Source organism: Mandrillus leucophaeus, unplaced genomic scaffold (assembly GCF_000951045.1).
Source record: "Mandrillus leucophaeus isolate KB7577 unplaced genomic scaffold, Mleu.le_1.0 Scaffold130, whole genome shotgun sequence".
Lineage (NCBI taxonomy): Eukaryota > Metazoa > Chordata > Mammalia > Primates > Cercopithecidae > Mandrillus > Mandrillus leucophaeus.
The window spans coordinates 3,514,300-3,534,140 of record NW_012101255.1 but is presented as its reverse complement, the minus strand read 5'-3'; the positions used below and the strand labels follow the sequence as shown (position 1 = coordinate 3,534,140).

Below are 19,841 nucleotides of genomic sequence, written 5' to 3'. Positions count from 1 at the left end.
TAAACAACAGAAATTTACTTCCTCGAAATTATGGCAGCTAGAAGTCTGACATCAAGGTGTCAACAAGATTGCTTTCTTCTGAGGTTTTTCTCTTTGGTTTGTAGATGGGCATCTTCTCTCTGTAGTAATACATGGTTTTTCCTCTGTGCCTATCTGTCTCCTGATGTCCTCTTCTTGTAAGGACACCTGTTATATTGGATTTGGGCCCACCCATATGAGCTCATTTTACCTTAACTACCTCTTTACAGGCCCTGGCTCTACAGTCACATCTTTAAGGTATTGGATGGATGTTAGGATTTCAACATATGTGTGAATTTTGGGGAGCACAATTCAGCCCATAATGATTTCCAAGACCCAAGAGACTGAGGGCTCAAACACCGTGGGCAGAAGAACCCAGCCTTGGAAAGGATCTGCGGGGGAAACTCTGGGGATATAGAAAAGGAACTGGATTATTTGAGGAGCAGAAATCAGAGAGGAGGGTGTATTCTGAGGAAGCGAGAGAGGAGCCCCAAGGGTTGTGGTACAGAGGCCCCTGTCTGCACACTGGTCATCATAATCTCAATGCCCAGGTTGCACTTAAGAACAATTCAATCAGAATGTCTGGGGGTGAAACCTGGGCATCAGTAACTTTTAAAGCTCCCCAAGTGATTCCAACTGTGCAGCCAAGGTTGAAAACCTAAAGGTTTGATCACAAGGCCTTGAGCTCCAGCACCCTACACAAAGAAAGTTAGACTACAGGCTGGAACTTTCTGACCTCTTGCTCTGCAAAAGGTGGGAACAGATGACCCCCATACCCACACCAAAGTAAATGGCAGGTGTCTTGATCATCTTCACTCCGACCCAGAAGGTCGTCTGAAAGAGCTACTGGTTGTAATGAATCCTACTGAGAAATACTAAATCTGACATTCCTGTCTGCGTTGACTCTTTCCAGGCGCTTTACCCGTGATTTTGAGCTTCAGGGTTTTTCCATAGCTGTGTCCAACCCCCACCCACACTCTCCACCCTCTATCCCCAAAAAGAAAGAAAAAGAGGAAGTGGGAAAGTGTGTTTAATATATTTGCAGATGCACATATTCGCGAATATGTTGGGAATGTTTGAGCCATGTTAGTTGGGTGAATACTTTGACCCAATCCTTCACGAATATTGAATCATGGGAATACCGTACTTAGAACAACACAATATTACCACGGGCCTCTCTGCCCTGTTCAAATATTAGTCTTTAACTGGAATGACCAAAAACAGATGTTTCATATCTAGAATGTTTTCTCACAGAGAGTTTCAATAGAAATATTTTAGTCCCTCAGATGCATCCAAATAAAATACTTGGTCTTGAAACATTCTATTTTAAAACTCAGTGAGTTGTGGCTTCATTATAGCAGAAGAAGCATGAATCAGAGACCTCTTTTCATTTTTCACCTTCAGGTTAAGCAAGAGGGAACAATGAAAAATGATAAAATTCTGAACGCCAGTGATTCAGAGATGATTTTTTTAAAAACATGCATCCCTCATGTAATAAACCTGAGAAATGCCGTGACATTTGCTCTAAAACATGCATGGTGACTCCTTTCATGCTTATTTGCATTATAAAACCAGAAGTGACATTTGATTAAAAAAATTGTCCCAGGGATAAACTAAAATCATGCATGTAGCCAAATTTTAGTCACATCTTCAAAGAAACGTGTCACTTTAAAAAAGACCTAACATGGCCAAAAAGTCAGTATCATTGATATGGCACATTCAAAACAAACTACAGGAAAAAACATGGAAAGTAAAAATATTATACAACAATGCCTCTCAAATTTTAATTTGTATAAGAACCACCTGGGGATCTTGCTAATTTTGATTTGGAAGGGCCCAACATTCTGCATTTCTAACAAGCTCCCAGGGCATGCTGTTGCTGCCAGTCTGCAGACCAAAGGCTCTGAAAGCTTGATTTCTTCCTTATTAATTATGCCCACTCTAAAGGTAAAGTTTTGGTTCTTCGCTAACATTTTCACCAGGTTTGAACAGTCCTGACAGTTACAACTTTATATTACCACCCTTCTTTTTTTTTTTTTTTTTTTTTTTAACTCCCTACGGGATCTCTTCATGAACAAATTTTCCCTTACCATCACTATTTTACTTGATTATATGGCCTATAAGGAGCAAAACTGCATAAGGGTTATGAACTCTCATTAAGAATGAGCAAACAGACTTCTCCCCAGTGTAGGATTGAAAGTGTACTAGTAAGGCAAGGCTTAGCAATGATCACCACATCACCTTCTGTAATGGTAATGGCATCTCCTGCTGACTACTTACTATTTGTCAGACACAATGGTAAGTGACTTATTTAACTCACCTTAATTAAATGTTAAAATAAATCAATGAAGTATTTATTTTATTTAGCAAACAAACACTTATATAATGCTTTCTACTTACCAAGCATTGTTCTGAGTGCTTTACAAATATTCACTCAATTAATCCACATAAATCATATAAGGTTAGTGTTACTCATCTGACAGATAAGAAAGCTAAGGCATGGAGAAGGTGAATACTTGCCTAAAGTTATTTAGTTAGGAGATGGTTCGAATTGAACCTACGTAGTTTGGCACTTAATCATCTTCCTAAAGAGAGGAGGGAGCGGGTGAGAAAACCAAAAATTAGCTAACTTGTGAAACTGTCAGGTCTCACAGCCAATATGAGGAGGAGACAGGGGTTAAAGCAAGGTTTACGGGACTGCCTGTCCCCTTACGTTCTCACCAGTGCACAGTGCCTCTCTACCTTAGCAGGTGTCTCACTGTGGGACACTTGACTCTCAGTCTAATGATCTGTTCACTTAACCAATGATTCCTATCCACGTTAAAGACTATTCCAATTTCAAACCATGATGTTATATGCTTAAAAATGGTTTGAAGTATTAGATCATGTCTGAAGTTTAAAGATGACGTATTAATGCATGTGGTTATAGAGGAAGCAGGAAGAGAAGAGAACAAATATTTGATTGGCAGCAAGAGAAACAGCATTGTCCTATAAAATTACAAATTTTATCTATTCAGTGGGTTGTGACTCTTAGAGGAAACTGCAACTTAAATATATTTAGTTAAAACCAGGACCGAGGCAGGCAGATCATGGGATCAGGAGATTGAGACCATCCTGGCTAACATGGTGAAACCTCGTCTCTACTAAAAATACCAAAAAATTAGCCAAGCGTGGTGGCGGGCGCCTGTAGTCCCAGCTACTGAGGAGGCTGAGGCAGGAGAATGGCGTGAACCCAGGAGGCGGAGCTTGCAGTGAGCGGAGATCGCGTCACCGCACTTCAGCCTAGGCGACAAAGCTAGACCCATCTCAAAAAACAAAAACAAAAAACCCAAGAATATTTCCAATTTTATTATGCACAATTTAGGAAACATCTATCCAGTGATATATTGGATGTTAACCTATCTCTTTTAGAGATCATCTAGTTGGGTCTTGCTTTTTTTAAAATGCAGCTTAATATTCTGTGTCTTTTAATTGAAGTGTATAATCTACATTTAATGTAATTAATATTGTTGGATTTAGGTCTGCATTTTGCTATTTATTTTCTATTTGTCTTATCCTCCTTTCTTCCTTTTCTGCCTTCTTTTGAGTTAATCAAATATATTTGAGCATTCCATTTAGATTCCTCCATTTTTAGATTTATCTTTGCATTTTGTTACTGGTTGCTTTAAGGATCACAATATGCATCATAACTCATCAGAGTCTACTTACAGTTAAAATTGTACCACTTCATTCAAAATATAAGAATTTACAACAGTGTACAGCAGGTCCTCAAATAATATTCTTTCATTACACGTCATTTTGTTATAACATTGATGAGAAAAACATTGATTCCCCACCAGGGCCACTGTCTGTGTGGAGTGTGCATGATCTCCCCATGTCTGCATGGGATTTCTTTGGGTACACTGGTTTCCCCCCACATCCCAAAGATGTGCATGTTAGGTTAATTGGTGTGTCTAAATGGTCCCAGCCTGAGTGAGTCTGGGTGTGTCTGTGAGTGTACCCTGTGATACAATGGCATCCTGTCCAGGCCTGGTTTTTGTCTTGTGCCCTGAACTGCTGGGATAGGCTCCAGCCACCCATGACTCTGAATTGGAGTAAGCAGGCTGGAAAATGAATGAATACAAGTTATTATAAGACAAAAATTCATTAAGTATACAATAATCATACAAATGCACAACACTAAACGATGGGGTACAAAAGCACTCAGCAAGCTGCCATATTTGTGATTGTTTTTGAAATGTATGGTGGTAGGCGGTATTCCTTATAGTTTTCACTTTGCAAACATTTATTCCTGGATTCAACCCACTACCAATATGACCACTGTCACTCACTCATCACCAAAAATGGCGTTGATATCTGACGTTTTATTAATTGTTCTTAAATGTATGTATAGCTCACACTTAATCCAGTATTTAATATTAGAAGTGTTCTGGGTGTTTAATTGAAGTTTAGTGATGTTTTTGTTACCAGAAATAATCTATAGGAACATAATTCTTGATTATATCAACTAGCCTATGGTAAAATTAGTTTCCTTACATGTTGTTTCACTTACAGTCACAGTTACCAAGAAGCCATTGAGGTGTGAAGACTTAACTGTAATTTCATTTATGCTACCCTATTCTTTGTACTAGTATTGTCATGTATTTTACATTTATGTAGATTAGATTATAAATGTTACAATACAATGTTACAATTTCGCTTTAAACAACCAGTTGTCTTTTAAGTAAAGAGAAGAAAAAGTGGCCTTTTATACTTATCCAAACATTTGCTATGTGTAGTGTTCTTATTTCCTTTCTATAAATTAAAATTTCTCTTTGGTGCTGCTTCCCTTCAGCCAGAAAAACTTCTTTTAATATTTCTTGCAGTACAAATCTGTTAGTGATAAATTATCTTGACTTTTGTTCATCTGAAAATGTCTGTTTTAACAGTCTTATTTTCCTTCAACACTTTAAAGATGCCATTTTATTGTCTTCTGGCCTTTATGTATTTATTTTTTTCTGATGAGAAGAAAGCTGACATTTGTGGTGGTGTCTTCCTGTATGTAGTATGCCTTTTGTTGCTAGCTGATTTAAAGATTTTCTCTTTATCATTAGTTTCTACTATTTTTTTTTAAGGTGGCGTTTTCTTTGGATCTATCTGTTTGTTGTTTGCTTAAACTCTTGGATTTCTACATTGATGTTTTTCACCTTTATTTGTTTAAATATATACATGTATTTTCTGCCTCATTCCCTATCATCTCTTCTTCTGAGACTCCAGTTACATGTGTGTTAGACCCCTTGATATTGTCCTATGGGTCACTGAGACTCTTCATTGTTTTAAAACTTGTTTTCTTTGTATTCTTCAGATTTGATCATTTTTATTGGTGTCTTTAATTTTATTTACACTTTCTTCTCTGCTTCCAATATTCTGTTAAGTAATTTTCTTTTAACTTCTGATATTTTGTTACCAGATTTAGCATTTCCATTTCATTCTTTTTTTAAATAGTATCCATTTCTTTGTGGTATTTCCCATCTATTCCATCATCATGATAACTTTTCTTTACAGTCTTTAAACATATTTATAATAGCCACTGCAAAGTCCTTGTCTACTAATTCCAACATTTAGTCTTTCAACTCTGCATAGTTTGAACTGGGATGTGCCTCTGGGGACAAAACTATATAAATGTGGCTCTCATCCATCCGTCTTCTCTTAAGTTTGTGCTCAACTTTGGTTGTTCTTTTGTACCTTATAATAGCAGCTTTTTTTTGTGGTTTGTCTAAAGGTTATTATTGTATCTGCAGGAAGATTTGTCAGATATAAGCTTCTCTGCCATTACCAGGAATATAATTCTAAATTGAATCTTGTATTTAAATTAAGACAGTATCCAAATAAATCATTGATAGAGGTATTAGCATATTAATATCAGAAAGAATTTTACTAACAAAAATCAAAGAAACCCCATCTCTGAGTCAACATTTCATATTGAAGTAGCAAGTTAAATATAAGAAGAGACTTCAAGATGGCTGACTAGAAGCATCTGTTGCTTGCCTCCTCCCCAAAGAGGAACCAAAATAGTGAGTAGATAATCACATTTCTAACAGATCACCTGAGAACACTGGAATTCAACAGAGAAGTGATAGTAGACACCGAAGACAAAGGAGAGGGGAGTGAGGTAGTCAGCTGAGGGATGACAGGATCAGTTGGGAGTCTGCAGAGGATCCTCAATGTGGGGAAAGAGTGAGTGAGTGACTCCCAGTGGTCTACATTCTCACTGCAGACTCTCCCAATCCTAGCCATGGGAGAGCCCCTCAACTCATGAGGGCCCTGAGACTAACACAGGGATCTGCCTGGAGACTGCATAACAGGATTGCTTCAGAGAAGCAACACCAGTTGGGAGGCAGAGAATTGTCCCACTACTGCTACTATCATTGCCCACACTACACCCACTGCCTGGAGGCACAAGGACCCACCCACCAGCCTGACCCACCACTGCCACTACTGGCACCCAAGTAAGCAGACTGGAGGCCTAAGAATTGGCTCACCTGTACCTGCTAAAAACAATGCCAGTGTATACTTCCCTGGGAGCCAAGGACAGGCATGCTTGGCATGCTGCCGCCACTACTGGGACCCAACGGCTAGCCCACCTGATGTCCCTGTCTCCAGCAAAACTTCACCGCACCCTCTGTTAATGATTAAGCCACTGAGGGAATTACAGACACTCTTGACACTGCTTATAGCCAAAGAAATAAAAAAGAGACTACACTATTGCACACACCCTAATTCAAAGCCAAAGTACCCTACCAACCAATGCCATAGGGACATCTTCAGGAAAAAGTCCTCCGCTATGAAAGCAAATTCCAAGAATTGGAAGAAGTGACCGTTACACCAGATGCACAGATATCAACAGGAGAACACAGGAAACATGAAAAAGCAAGGAAATATGACACCTCCAGAGGAACACAATAATTCTCCAGCAACGATTCCAATGAAAAGGAAATTTATGAAATCTCAAATAAATAATTCAAACTGATTCAAAATAATATTTAAAAAGCTCAGTGAGGCACAAGAGGATTAAGAAAAACAATACAAAGAAATCAGAAAATTCAGGACATAAATGAAAAATGTACTAAAGACATGGATATCATAAAAAAGAACGAAATATAAATTCTGTAATGCAAGAATTTATTGAATAAAATATAAAATACATATGAAAGCTTTAACAATAGACTAGACCAAGCATAAGAAATAATTTCAGAACTTGAAAAAGGTTTTTTAGTTAGTTTGTTTGTTTTTGAGACAGAGTTTCACTCTTGTTACCCAGGCTGAAGTGCAATGGTGCAATCTCGGCTCACTGCAACCTCTGCCTCCCAGGTTCTCCTGTCTCAGCCTATTAGCCACCACACCCGGCTAGTTTCTGTATTTTTAGTAGAGACAGTGTTTCATCATATTAGTCAGGCTGGTCTCGAACTCCTGACCTCAGGTGACCCAACCACCTTGGCCTCCCAAAGTGCTGAGATTACAGGTGTGAGTCACTGAACCCAGCCAAAAAAGGGTCTTTTAAAATCACCTAGTCAGACAACAATAAAGAAAAAAGAATGAACAAAGCCTATATGACATATGGAACACCATAAGGCAACCAAATTATTTGAATTTTTGATGTCCCACAAGGTGAAGAGAAAATAAAAGTGATAGTAAACCTACTTAATGAAATTTAGCTGAAAACTTCCCAAGTCTAGCAAGAAATTTAGACACCTAGAAACAGAAAGCTCAGAGATTTCCAAACAGATAAAATTCAAAAAGGTCCTCTCCACAGCACATTATAGTCAAACTGTCAAAAGTCAAGGATGAAGAGAGAATTCTAAAAATAGCAGGAGAAAAGTATCTAGTTACTTATGATGGAAGCCTCATCAGACCAATGGCAGATTTCTTAGCAGAAACTTTATAGCTCAGGAGAGAATGAGATTATATATTCAAAATGCTGAAAGGAAAAAAAAAAAAAAACTGTCAGCCAAAGATATTACACCCAGCAAAGTTATCCTTCAAAGTGAAGGAGAAATAAAGTCTCTCCTATAGAAGCGAAAGCTAAAGGGAGTATTCACCATTAGACTGGTCCTATAAGAAATACTTGACCAGATGTGTTGGTGCATACCTATAGTCACAACTACCAGGGAGGCTGAGCCAGGAGGATCACTTGTGCCCAGGAGTTCAAGGCCAGCCTGGGCAGCACAGTAAAACACTTCTCTTAAAAAACAAAAACAGAAAGAAAATTTAAAAGGAAAGAAAAAGAAATGTGTAAAGAAGTCCCACATGTAGAAGCAAAAGATGATATCTATCCTCATTAAAACATACAAAAGTATAAAATGCACTGGTAGAGCAAACATATAAATAAGTAAGAAAAAGAATTCAACTGTTATTACTACACAAAACCACTAAACCGCAATGATAAACAATAAGAGAAAGAAAAGAACAAAGGATATATATACAACAACCAGAAATCAATTAATAAAATGACAGGAAGAGCCCTCACATAGCAATAAAAAGTTTGAATGTAAATGAATTAAACTGTCCGTTTAAAAGATATAGAGTAGCTGAATGAATTAAAAAACATGACCCAACTACATGCCAACAAGAAACTCATCTCTCCTGTAAAGACACATATAGACTGAAAATAAAGGGATGGAAAAAGATATCCCGTGCAAACAGAAACCAAAAATAAGCAGGAATAGCTATATTTATGTCAGACAAAACAGACTTTAAAGTGAAAAACAGTAAAAAGAGACAAGGAAGGTCATTATATAATGATGAGGAGATCAACTCAGCAAGAGGATATAACTATACTAAACATATACGCACCCAGTACCAGAATACCCAGACAGATAGCAAATATTGAATCTAAAGGGAGAGATAAACTCCAACACAATAATAGCTGGGGACTTCAACATCCCATTCTCAGTATTACACAGATCATCTAGAGAGAAAGTTAACAAAGAAACATTGAGTTTAAGCTGCACATTAGACCAGATGGACCAAACAGACAGACAACACTTCATCCAACAGCTACAGAATACACATTCTTCTCATCAGCACATGGAATATTCTCCAGGATAAGCCATATATTAGGACACAAAACAAGTCTCAACATATTTTTAAAAATTGTAAACATATCAAGTATCTTCTCAGACCACAATGGAATAAAACTAGAAATCAGTAAGAAGAGGAACTTTGGAAACCGTACAATTATATGGAAATTTTAAAACACACTCCTAAATGACCACTGGGTCAAGGAAGAAATTAAGGAAGAAGTTCAAAAAAAATTGAAACAAATAAAAATCAAAGCACAACATGCCAAAACCTATGGGATATAACCAAAGCAGTGATAAGAAGGAATTTTATAACAATAAATCTGACATCAAAAAAAGTAGGAAGATCCCCAGTAAGTTCTAACAATTCACCTTAAGAAACTAGAAGAGCAAGAACACATTTAGAAGAAGGAAAGAAATAATAAAGATCAGAGCAGAACTAAATTAAATAAAGACTACAAAGCCATACAAAGGATGGACACACTGAAAAGTTTGTTTTTTCAAAGGATAAACAAAATCAACAAACCACTAGCTAGACTAAGAAAAAAAGACACAAATAGATCAGAAATAAAAAAGGAGACATTATGACTGCTATCACAGAAATGCATAAGATAATCAGAGATTGCTGTGAACAACCATACACTAACAAACTAGGTAACTGTGAGAAAATAGATGAATTCATGGACACATATGACCAATCAAGACTGAATCATAAAGAGAGAACCTGAATAGACCAATTACAAGTAATGAGATTGATTCAGTATCAAAAGTCTCCCCACAAAGGAAAGTACAGGACTGGATATCTTCACTGCCAAATTTTGCTATAATTACAATGAAGAACTAACACCTCAAACAATTCCAAAAATTGAAGAGGATGGACATCTCCATAGCTTATTCTGTGAGGCTGGCATTGCCCTGATATCAAAACCAGACAAGTTTGCAATAAAAAAGAAAACTACAGACCAATATCCCTGATGAATTTAAATGCAAAACTCCTCAACGAATACGACCCACCCAAAATCCAGCAGGATATCATGATCAAGTGGGATTTATCTCATGGATACAAATACGGTTCAACATACACACAACAACAGAATGAAGGACAAAAACTATATGATCATCTCAATAAAAGCAGAAAAAGCATTTGATACAATTTAACATCCCTTTATGATTTAAAAAAACCCTCCTCAAATTGGGATAGAAGGAACATACCTCAAAATAATAAAAGCCAAATATGACAGGCAACACCATAGTAAATGGAAAACTGAAGGCATTTAGATCTGGAACAAGACAAGGATGCCCACTTTCACCACTCCTACTGAACATAGTACTGGAAGTCCTAGACAGAGCAATCAGGCAAGAGAAAGAAATGAAAGGCATCCAACTTGGAAAAGGGGAAGTCAAATTGTTCTTCTTTTCAGATGACATGATCTTATATCTGGAAAAGCCTAAAGCCTCCACCAAAAAACTCTTAGATTTGATGAATAAATTCGGTAATACTGCAGGATACAAAATCGATATACAAAAATTAGTAGCATTAATATACACCAATATTGAGCCAGCTGAAAAAGAAATAAAAAAGTGATCCCATTTATAATAGCTATCAAATAATGAAATATTTGGGAATAAATTTAAGGAAGTGAAAGACCTCTACAATGGAAACTAGTGAACTATGATGAAATAAATTAAAGAGGACGCAAACAAATGGAAAGACATCACGTGCTCATGGATTAGAAGAATTAGTATCATTAAAATGGCCATGCCGCCCAAAGCAATCTACAGGTTCCATGCAATTCTTATGAAAATACCAATGTTATTTTTAGAAATAGAAAAAATCCTAAAATTCATATGGAACAAAAGAAGAACCCAAATAACCAAAGCAATCCTCAGCAAAAAGAACAAATCTGGAGGCATCATTATAAGGCTATAGTAACAGAAATAACATGGTATTGGTGACCCATAGACCAATAAACATAATAGGAAATCTAGAAATGAATTTACATATTTACAGCCAACTGATTTTCAACAAAGATGCCAAGAACAGACACTAGAGAAAAAACATCTTCTTCAATAAATGGTGCTGGGAAAATTGGGTATCTATACGCAAATAATGAAACCGGACCCCTATCTCTCACCGTACATGAAAAGCAACTCAAAATGAATTAAACACTTAAAATATAAGACCTGCAACTATAAAACTACTAACAGATAATATTGGGGAAACACTTCAGGACATTGGTTTAGGAAAGACTTTATGAGTAAGACTTAAAAAGCATAAGCAACGAAAACAAAAAATAGACAAATGGAACTTAACTGAACTAAAGAGCTTCTGCAGAGAAAAAATAATCAACAAAATGATCAGACAACCTTGAGAAAAAGAGAGAACATTTGGAAACTATGCATGCAACAGGAGACTGATATTCAGAATTTATAAGGAACTCAACTCATCAATAACAAGAAAAACCCCAAATAATCTCATTAAATAGTGGGCAAAGGGTATTAATAGATATTTTTCAAAACAAGACATACAAATGGCCAAGAACCATATACAAAATGCTCAACATCACTAATCATCAGGGAAATGCAAATTAAAACCATGATGAGCTAACATCTTGTACCAGTCAGAATGGCTATTATTAAAAAGACAAAAAACAACAGATGACAAGGATATAGAGAAAAGTGAATGCCAGTCGCTGTTGCTGGGAAAGTAAATTAGTACAGCCTCTTTGGAAAACTGTATGGAAATTTATCAAAGAACTAAAAATAGAAGTGCCATTTGATCCAGCAATTCCACTACTGGGTATCTACCCAAAAGAAAATAAATCGTTATATCAAAAAGATACCTACACTTGCATGTTTATCACAGGACAAAATTATAATCACTATAGCATAGATGTAGACTCACTTAAGCGTCCATCAATGGACGAATGCATAAAGAAAATGTGGTGTATATACACAATGGAATACTACACAGCCATTAAAAAAATCATGTCTTTGGCAGCAACATGGATAGAATTGGAGGCCACCATCTTAAGTGAAACAAGTTAGACACAGAAAGACAAATACTGCATGTTCTCACTTATACATGGAAGCTAAATAATGTATATACATGGACTGATAGACAACGGAACCTGGGAAGGGTGGAAGAGTGTGAGAGGGTAGATGATGAGAAATGACTTAACAGGTACAATGTACATTATTTGGGTGATGGATACGCTGAAGCCCAGACTTCACCACTTCACAATAAATCCATGTAACAATATTGCACTTGTATTTCTTAAATTTATAAAAACAAACAAATAATAAATGAGATATATGTTTGTTAGCTTACTCTTTTCTGCCTGTGGAAAAAGTATCACGAAAGTATCTTTCCACTGCCATCTGTCTAATTCTGCCATCTGCCATCTACCACTCTAAGTCAGGGTCTCCTAAAGAAACCAAACAGCTGTGGAAGGTCTTCATCAAAGGCTTGGTGAAACAACCAGCATGAGTCTGAGGAGTCATTGTGAGCAATGGGAAACACTCGCAGAATGTGTGGTAGCAAGAGATCCAAACACCTAGCACTCCAGGAGCTTTGAGTTTGTCACCTATACCAATTTAGAGGAGGTGGATGCAGCTACGAATCAAAGGCCACACAAAGTAGATGGAAGAGTTGTGGAAACAAAGGGAGTTGTCTCAAGCGAAGATTCCCGAAGACCAGGTGCCCACTTCACTGTGAGAAAGATATTTGTTGGTGTTATTAAAGGAGATATTGGAGAGCATCACCTAAGAGATTATTTTTAACAGTATGGGAAAATTTAAATGATTGAAATCATGGCTGTCTGAGGCAGTGGCAAGAAAAAGTGCTTTGCTTTTGTAACCTTTGACAACCATGACTCTGTGGATAAGACTGTCATTCAGAAACACCGCACTGTGAATGGATATAATGGGGAAGTAAGGAAAGCCCTTTTAAAGCAAGAGATGGCTTCATGGAGCCAAAGAGGTCACAGTGGTTTTGGAAACTTTGGTGGTAGCTGTGAAGGTGCTTTTGGTGGAAATGACAATTTTGGTTATGGAGGAAACTTCAGTGGTTGTGTTGGCTTATTGGCAGCTGTGGTGGTGGTGGATATGATGGCAGTGTTACTCTGGTGGCATAGTTATAATGAATTTTGTAATGTTGGTGCTTATGGAGGAAGAAGCCCTGGTTACTCTGGAGGAGGAAGCAGAGGCTACAGAAGTGGTGAACAAGGTTATGGAAAGCAGGGCAGTGGCTATGGCAGGACTGGCACCTATGACAGCTATAACAATGCAGGAGGCAGAAGCAGGCGTTAGTGGTAGTAGTGGAAGCAATTTTGGAGGTGGCAGAAGCTACAATGATTTTGCAATTACAACCATCAGTCTTCAAATTTTGAATCCATGAAGGGAGGAAACTTTGGAGGCAGAAGTTCTGCTTCCTATGGTGGTGGAGGCCAATACTTTGCCAAACCATAAAACCAAGGTGGCTATGGTGGTTCCAGTAGCAGCAATAGCTATGGCACTAGAAGAAGATATTAGTTACTGCCAGGAAACAAAGCTTATCAGTAGAGGAAAGCTAGAGAAGTGACAAGGAAGCTACAGGTTACAAGAGATTTGTGAACTCCACCAAGCACAGTGGTGGCAGGGCCTAGCTACCACACACACACACACACAAAGGACATGTTTTAGACAATACTCATCTGTATTAAAAAAAACTTGAGGACTGTAGTTGTGACTAATTGTATAACAGTTTAATGTTTCTGTTCTGTGGAAAGTGGAAAGCACCACAACAAAAGGGGTTTAATGTAGATTTTTTCCACTCATGTTGTTGATTGCCAAATGTAATAGTCTGTCTGAACACGATGCTGAATAAATATGTCTTTTTAAAAAAGTGAATCGTGCTGGGAAAACTGGATATCCATATGCAGAAGAATGCTCCCCTATTTCTCACCATACACAAAAATCAACTCAAAATATGTTAAAGACTTAAGTGTAAGACCCAAAACTATAAAACTACTAGCAGAAAATATAGGGGAATCACTTCAGAACATTGGTCTAGGGAAATATTTTATGCCTAAGACCCCAAAAGCACAAGTATCAAAAACCAAAACAGACAAGTGGAACTTGATTAAACTAAAAAGCTTCTGACCAGCAAAGGAAACAATCAATAAAGATAAAATCTGTTGAATGGGAGAAAATATTTGCAAACTATTCATTCAATCAGAGACTAATATCCAGAATATACAAGTTGTCATGTCAAACAACTCGACAATAAGAAACCAAACAATCCCATTAAAAAGTGGGCAAAAGACTTGAATAGACAGTTTTTAAAATAAGACATAGAAATGGTCAACAGGTATATGAAAAAATACTCAATATTCCTAATCATCAGGGAAATGCAAATTAAAATCACAATGAGATATCATCTTACCCCACTTAAATAGGCTATTATTAAAAAGACAAAAAATAACAGATGTTAGTGAGGATACGGAGAAAAGGGAATTCTTATGCACTGTTGATAGGAATAAGAACTAGTACAGCCACTATGAAAAAACAGTATCAAGATTTATCAGAAAAACTAAAAATAGAACTATAATATCCAGCAATCTCACTACTGGGTATTTATCCAAAGGAAAAGAAACCAGTGTATCAGAAAGATACCTGTATCCCCATGTTTATAGCAGAACTGTTCACAATTAGTCAATATATGGAATCAACCTAAGTGTCTCTCCACAGGTGAATGGATAAACAAGATGTGATATATTTACACAATGGAATGCTATTTGGCCATAAAAATAATAAAGGCATGTCATTTGCAGCAACATAGATAGAACTGGAGGTTACTATGTTAAGTGAAATACGCCTGGCACAGAAAAAACAAATATTACATAATCACCTGTTCTCACTCATCTGTGGGAGCTACAGAAGTTGATCTCATGGAGATTGAGAGTTGAATGATAGCTATGAGAAGCTGGGAAGGGTGTTGGGGATTGGGGGAATGAGTAGAGTTTGGTCAGTGGGTAAAAACATGCAGTTAGATAGAAGAAATAAGTTCTAATGTTTGATAACAGAGTAGGGTGATTATAGTTAACAACAATATATTGTATCTTTCAAAACAGCTAGAGGAAAGGACTTGAAATAGTCCCAACACATAAAAATGATAAATACTTGAGGTGATAGGTACCCTAAACACCCCGACTTGATCATTACACATTCTGTGCATGTAACAAAATATCACATGTATCCCATAAATGTGTACAGGTATTACGCATCAATTAAAAATAAAGTAGCAAGTTAATTTTTGATTAGGTTATTTCCTAGAGAAAATAACTAATTTTGATTATGATAGACAACACTATGGTCTGAATTTTGGGCTGCCCTCCTGGTGGCCTACTGAACAACTGACAAATTATGGGAGTTATGTAAAGTATTAATTGCTTCAAAAATAAGATTTCAACCAGGAAAAAGAAGGATTAATGCTATTTGATAAAAATATTTTTCTTTCCAAAATCTGACAGATTATGACACGTGATATTATATTTTGATGAACATACTGTATAAAACTATGATGGTTCAGACTGGATTTTTAGGTACAACTGTTTCATATTCATGACTATATTTCCCTGTTTGTGTTCCATTACATTATCAATAATGATGTCAATTTGGGGAATCAGTAAGGATGTAAAACTAGAGAAAAACTTTTAATAAGAATTTTGAAAATGTTTAAGAAGCATTGATAATTTTTAATTTGTTTCTTCTCCAGTTGTTGTAGAAACCAGAATAACTACATGACAAAATGCAGGGTTTCATTTTACCTTCTTCTTTCTGGCTTTTTATTGTGATATTCTGTGGTTCAGAATTTTTTTTTAATAGGCAAGAGTTCACATGTATACGGCATTTTAATAAAACAGGGAAAGTCCAAAATTGACTGTAGAAATTCTTTGTTTCAAGGGCTACCTGCAACCTACTCTCCTAAAGTAAGATTTTTCCTGGTTTCTTGGGTCCCTAATGTATTAAAAGTGCCCTATCTAGGGCAGTCTCTCAAGGTGATAGCTAACATTCCACAATTCTTTCAGGGCCAAGAAAGTCTTCTCTAAGAGACACAAACCTGAGATTTATAATCTTTTGTCCTATCTCTCCTCTCACAAACACCTCACTGCACATTTGGCATGCATAGAAAGCTCATGACCACAGTCTGTTATTTCTAGATTCAGAAATAATTAGAAATAAATTAGAAATAATTCTAGTTCTAGAGTATTTTATTTAGTATAGATAATTACAAGATTAGAGATTCACATTACATAATTATTTTTGACATGGGTTAAAAGCTTTGTTTTTTTCAAACTCTGCCAGTTTTATGGCCCCTTTACGCTGATGCAAGCCTCAAATATGGCTGGTTGCTCTTGTTTTAACTAAGCATTAGTTCAATTTCAGGCTCTGTCCTGTAGGACCCATTTAGAGCCTGGGAATGGCAGGGCTCTTTCCACTTTGGGCTCCCAGTGAGCTCCTTGGGCTTTAGGTCAAACTGGTCGTGCAGACACCTTGATCTAGTATCCCTGAGCTTTGATTGTCCAGAAATGCTTTGGATCCTCCTCTGAGAACATTGGCCGATGCTGTGACACAATATCTACACCAAGTTTAAATAGTTTGTTTGTCAACACGTGAAATTTTATTGATAAAATTGTACCAGTTCTATAAAGCCCAGTAAGCAAGCCCCTTTTTGTGGAATTATGACCACCTGAGGAATGTGTGACATTGTCACACTCTCTAGCTTTTCAGCAAGCCCAGAGTTTGTGCATCCTAGATAATATAATCCAGCTGACTTCTATATGTGAATTATACCTAATTACATTAGTACCTAATTACTATTTTTCTTGTTACGTCTTATCTAACGAAGAATAATAAGGAGGATGAATTAGTAATTCTCACATTAGTTAATCTCTGTCTCATGGAGATTGACTATGAGTCAATCTCAATAGTCAATCATACGGTAGGGTGGCTGGGGAATCTCCACTCACAAAATACATGAGAGGTTGAGCTATGGAGTAAAGTGTAAAGTCAGCAAATGAGACCCACCCTAGGGTACATTCCTTGTCAATGGAAGTGTTTGATGGCAGGGAGAGGTTACAGGAAGAAATGCCAAAGAAAGCTGTTTCTTCAGGTCTGTGCTGAGTCATCTCAGACCATTAATGAAACATGGAAATTATCAAGTGATTTCCATATATTTTCATATCAGCAAATTACTTGCTTATATGGAAAGCAAGATAATAAGTAGAACACATGTTCCAAATGTTTGGGTTGGTTATTATATAGAGACATCTGAATTATGCTAAATTAGTTTACCTTTGAACTTAGCTGGCACCATTGTGTCCTTGGCTAAGGTTGACCCTACAACACGGAAGGAGATCTGAGCGGTGCTGTGATGATCTCATTGGCTTTAGTGTCTACCACTAACCACAATGCACAATTTTAGCATAATCATTGTCATCATCATCATCATCACCATCATCATCATTACTACTACTATTCAGAAGAGATGAAATATAGTACAGTCACATAATATCACATAATATGTGCACATTGTGAGTCCAATTCAACTACCCTCATGGAAATAAAATACTGTAAACGTATTTGGCATGTGTGTTATTTATTATATTCTGTCCATCCTGCACACATAGCAAAAAGCTGTAAGTCCAAAGCTATGAATACTGTGTTTGATTCTTTTCAAGAGAAGATTGGATTATATGTAATCTTCTTATTACAGATTGATTTTAGAGTCTATGTTCTGGGTAAGACATGATTCTACTCTATAGTATAGATTCTTGTTAAGCAAGTAAAACGTATTCTGTTTGTATTTTGTTTATCTTCACACATGGATTATATTTACATTTACTATAATAGTTATTTTAAAAAGTTCTAAAGCAATATCCTAATTAATTATTCATTCTTCACAATTTATACTTATTTCATGGAGGCAGAAGGGGTCCACTCCTCTTTCCCCCGTGAGTTGTTGGGAACTCAGGACAGTGTGATGTTTACCCTGGTTGAGGAAAGGTGCTCAGTATAGTCAAAAGGGATACCACACACTTGGTTTCCCTTATCACAAAGGTATTCTTCTTGGCTTCTAAACTTAATTTTATAAAACAAAAAAACACATATAGTATGGGAAAATGTGTTAAATAGTAAGAGTGGGTGAAATTTTTGTCAGGTTTTCTAAAAAGGGACTGAGAGAAGTTAGTACAAAAGGAACTAGCTGACTAGACAGAATAAACACGAATATCATAGAAGGGCGAGGTAATGAAAAACACTGAAGACTTTGAAAAAGTTGCATGAATGTCCAGAAAGAGCCTCATCAATAGAATCTTTCATTGTGTTGATGAATTGCTAGGCAGGAATTACAGTCTTTCTCAGCCAGGTTGATGAATGGCATCATCTCAAATTATACAGCCCGTGAGACTGATTACCTTAGAAAGCCTAGACATGTACTGTCAGGAGCTGTGTCAGGGTCAAACCCCCACCACCAACTGGTAATTACAGTGAGGCTTACATGCAAATTTACCTACAAACCTGTCAGAAATATATGTTTTGCAAAAATGTATTTAAGAAGATAGGCATAAGATATATCTGAATCAAAATATTGTTTCTACTTTTTTGGAAGACATAGAAGCCTTTAAAAAGATCTGCTTTATCTGCATTGCTCAGATGATAGATACTCTCATCCACGTTAAGATAAAGCTTGATTGTTACAAGATGTATCCAGAGTCATGAGTCATAGGAAGAGTCTGTCAGAGATTAGATCATATCTGGTACTCTTGGGAAAATGTGGAAGTTCTGCTTCTTTTAAAGAAATATAGGTTTTTCTTGCCTCACTGGTCAGCCTTTCCCAGTGCAGGGACACACACACTCATGTTATTTGTACTGTACCTTTGTCTCTAGAATGAGAACCAAAAACCTGTAACTCTGCAGAAAAAAATGATACTTAAACTATTCAGAGAAAACTAATGTGAGCAATATAATAAGATGCTTGGTCCTGAGCAAAGTTATACTCCAGGAATATGACTGGGAAATTGTAAGCTGAAAACATTTACCTATTTTGCTTCTGTAGCCCCAAGAAGATGAACTAAAACAACAGTGAAATGTTATGAATCATTAAGAAGACATGGGAAATGAAAATAGCCACTATCTTGCCAGTTTATTGAACCTAGAAATATCATGTGTTATTCTGGTCACTGCATTTAAAAAAATCAAATCATAGTAGGCTTGAAGAAGAGCAGGGGTGACTTCCATATATAGAAAGCAGAGACCCTCCATTTCCCCTGAAAAAAGACCTAGAGGGGGATAAGATTAAAATACATACAGCAGGGAAAGCTGTGACTGGATAAACACGGACTCACCAGGAGTAAGTTTCATGTGAAGCTTTAAAGTTGCAAATTTAAGACAAATAAAAGGAAGAATTACTTCGTACAGTAGTTAGTAAGTGCAATGCACTGAATATTTGTATTCCTGTAAAATTTATATGTTGAAGCCTAGATCCTCAGTGTGATGGTATTTGGAGATGGGGCCTTTGGGAGATAACTAGGTCATGAGGATGGAGCTCTCATGATGAGGTTGGTACCCTTATGAAAGACAGGGGAGAGCTTGCTCCCTCTCTCTCCACCAGGACACAGCCCCTCACCAAACACTGGGTCTGCCGATGCCTAGATTTTGTATCTCCCAAAATTCTGCCCACATGATTTTTGAGAAATTTCTGTTGTTAGAGTCACCCAGTCC

At 36.8% G+C, this 19,841-nt stretch overlaps 1 pseudogene; it reads left to right on the top strand.

Moving 5' to 3' along the window:
- The first annotated feature begins 2,180 nt into the window (after positions 1-2,180).
- On the top strand, positions 2,181-13,610 carry LOC105534131 (annotated as a pseudogene).
- Positions 13,611-19,841: the final 6,231 nt, after the last annotated feature.